The sequence below is a fragment of the Rhinolophus ferrumequinum genome, chromosome 9, assembly GCF_004115265.2.
Source record: "Rhinolophus ferrumequinum isolate MPI-CBG mRhiFer1 chromosome 9, mRhiFer1_v1.p, whole genome shotgun sequence".
Lineage (NCBI taxonomy): Eukaryota > Metazoa > Chordata > Mammalia > Chiroptera > Rhinolophidae > Rhinolophus > Rhinolophus ferrumequinum.
This window is the reverse complement of record NC_046292.1, coordinates 77,373,447-77,376,917: the sequence shown is the minus strand read 5'-3', so window position 1 is coordinate 77,376,917 and position 3,471 is coordinate 77,373,447. Positions and strand designations below refer to the sequence as shown.

Below are 3,471 nucleotides of genomic sequence, written 5' to 3'. Positions count from 1 at the left end.
GTGGGGCGGGGGCGGGGGGGGGGGGGAGACAGAAGAAAGGGGGAGGAAAAAAAGATTCAAGTTCCACTGAGTTCCAGAAAATGAAAAGCTTTGTATTGCTGAGACACAACCCAAATCCTGAAGTCAGCCCCACTGCCCTACCTTCCCAGTCCCAGCTCCCATCCCACTCATTTGGGCTATTTTTTTTTTCTTTTTTCCTAGTATTTTAAAAAACTGTTTAATTTCCATCATACTTATTTCCATTTTGTTTAAGGGTGTGTGCAAAAGCAGCTTAAGACCACTTGGTGGTTATTCCTACCGTTCAGTGGCCTGAGCAGTGGGGGCTGCAGACCAGTCTTCAGGGGCGGGCTGAGCACTCGGTCTTCAGTGGGAAAATGCTGAATGGGCACAGAGGGCACCTGCACACCTCAGACCAGTGTGCGACCTCAGAATGAGCTGGAGCAGTTCATTCACCCGGAAGTTCCTCCTTGGTCACAGATTTTTCAGCAGCAGCCTGCTCTTCCTTTTCAATCTCTTCAGGATCTCTGTAGAAGTAGAGATCAGGCATGATCCCCCATGGGTGGTCACGGGAGATGATGCCACACATGTACAGAACTTCTGGGGCCAGCACCCACCACATCAGACCCACTGAGTGAGTTCCTCGTTGTTGCAAGGGATGGGAATGACCACATAGCACAGAGGAGAGTCTATTACACAGAGCAATGGTAGGCAGGTTAACATGAGACGCCTCTGTGAGAGGCTGGTGGTCAGCCCTGGGATCAGTAGCCACCAGAAGTCGCAGCCCCCAAAAAGCTACTTCAATCTGATTAGTGAAATTTTCAGTGAAATGGCCGGCAATAGGAGTGGCTCCAGTGGCAGCAGCAAGCTTCAGCACAGCCCTCTGGTCAGTATTCCTGGAGGAAATGACACTGACCTCAGTAAGGTTTTCAATGGCAAAAGCTGCCAAAAGAAGTTTCTCGCAGGTTCTCTTCAGATTTATGATGCAAATATCGCTTTTCCTTCCGTAGAAGTTCTGTTCCATTTGGAAGTCAAGTTTGGTGCCACCTAAGTGGGTTCCTGCTGGAAGAAATTTGAGGACATCGTCTTCCTTCTTTTGCAGGACATCAAGGGCTCCAGATATTGTGAAAGTTTCTCTTTAAGTTATGTTGGGAACTCAGAATAACGCAGGATGGACCACTCTGGGTAGCACAGAAAGGCTTGATTTTCCTGGTATTAAATGGTTGCCTTTCTGTTGAAAACTTTTTTGGTTTTCTGTATAACTGTGCAACTATTTTAATTATCAAATTCTCATCAATATTTTTTTCCACATCTCAAACATACTCTTAGATTTCACTTTTCCTATTAAAACTTCTTTCCATGAGCCTTTAGTCTGATTTTTATAGCCTGGTAGTTTTCAGGGTAGATTGATAAGCTGGCAAACCACATTTTTTGTTCTTGGACCCCCAAATCCAACATATAGGTTTTCTCTGGGATCATTCGGTTTCTCCAAAAAAGAATACTCCAATATCTAGTGTAGGAGGCATAAGTTTGGCTGATAGAATTTCAAGAACAGAGTTGTGGAAAAATTGGGGGACAAGGAGTCACTATTCAGCAAACATATTTTTACTTAATTTGCTTCCTGCCAGCATTGTGCTTCACTTCCACTTTCCAAAGTACCCTATACCTCCAAGTTCTGAGCCTCTCCTCCTTAAGTCAATGACCTTCTATCTTGCAAAGCTACAACCACCTTGTAGGTTTATAACTTTATTCCTTTGTTTCATTTCAATGGGTATTTTGGAAAGGTGATGAGTACATGTGGTCAGTTCACCATGCTTTTCTAGACTATTTTTCTTAAACTCATTTAACTCAAGAATTAGATCCTTGCAGATCTCATTTTCTTAATCATTTCTTTTTGCAACTCACTCCTTCCTTCTGAGTTCCATTTCCCTCTTACTGAGGTATATCCTTCAGAGTCTAGGTGTGTGAGTAAAAAACTCTCCATTTTTGTCACTTTCTTTAACAGTTTAAGGTGAATGTCCTTCTAATCATTTCCCCAATCAAGAACCAGAATTTTGTCAGCCACAACGGAAACCTATCTGTGCTCCATCACAATCACAAATCCCTCCCTCCTAACACAGTAATCACCATCCTGACTTTGATAGTTATCACTTTTTTGTATTTTTTAAGTATATCCCCAGACATTATGATTTAGTCTTACTTTTTAATTTTTTTTCTTTTTCTTACAATTCATTTATTGAAGAACTCAGCTGTTTGACTTCTAGGGTTCCACACTGTCAGCATTTGGCAGATTGCACACGTATGGTATATTTCAATATGCTTCTTTGTCCTCTATCTCCTTTAAATTGGCAGTTGGATCCAGAGATTGATCAGACTCAGGTTTGATCCCTTTGGTAAGATTACATATTATTATGAATTCGTGTATTTAAACATATTTAATGGGTTTCAGTCCGTTCTAATTATTATCCTTATTGAAACTCAAATTGTCTCATTTTTGGCCACTGGGAGCCTCTTCAAGTTGTATCCTAGGTCCTTTGGAAATGACCCTAGAAGTCTTTAATAGTTCCTGTGCTCTCTAGGATGACAAAATATTTCATGCTCATTCTATACATTTCCTGTCCCAGACCTAGATTCACCCATTTCTCCAAGAAGTCCTTGTTTCTTTTAGTGGGACTTGGTATTTCAAGACCACAGTCCAGGTGCTAAGGATGATTATTGCTACTGAAAAGACCCAGGAAATAAGATATATGTATATATATATATATATATATATATATATATATATATATATATATATCTGATATATATAAACTGAGAGAGAGAGAGAGAGAGAGAGAGAGAACTAATGATAATTACTCATTTTACCCATATTACACACACGTTCTCAAAATAATACTAATACTACCACCATGAATATACTGAAAAACTTAATTTATGCTGATGTCCTCCCCATACTCTCCTCTAGTTTTATAGTAATTTTGTATCAATATTTCAGAATATAAATCCATTTCAGAGTATGTTCTCTTTCAATCCTGTGTTAGATGTCAATTTATTGACTCTCAGCTCCAAATCTTTGCTCACTCTGCAATAATGAAGCAGAACTCTGTAAATACTTCTCCCATCCCTGCCAGTTTGTCATTAGGCTTTCTTAACAGAAGGTGCTCGCGTGGGGGAAGGTGGTACCACTGGAGAAGGTGGTACCACTGGAGAAGGAGGCTACTCTCTCTCTCTTTTTTTTTTTTAATTGGGGAAGGGGAACAGGACTTTATTGGGGAACAGTGTATACTTCCAGGACTTTTTTCCAAGTCAAGTTGTTGTCCTTTCAATCTTAGTTGTGGAGGGTGCCATTCAGCTTCAAGTTGTCCTTTCAGTCTTAGTTGTGGAGGGCGCAGGTCAGCTCCAGGTTCAGTTGCTGTTGCTAGTTGCAGGGGGCACAGCCCACCATCCCTTGAAGGACTCGAGGAGTTGAACCGG

The 3,471-nt window shown here is 41.1% G+C and overlaps 1 pseudogene; it reads right to left on the bottom strand.

The window, feature by feature from the left end:
- Positions 1-271: 271 nt before the first annotated feature.
- Positions 272-3,119, bottom strand: LOC117027112 (40S ribosomal protein SA-like; annotated as a pseudogene).
- Positions 3,120-3,471: the final 352 nt, after the last annotated feature.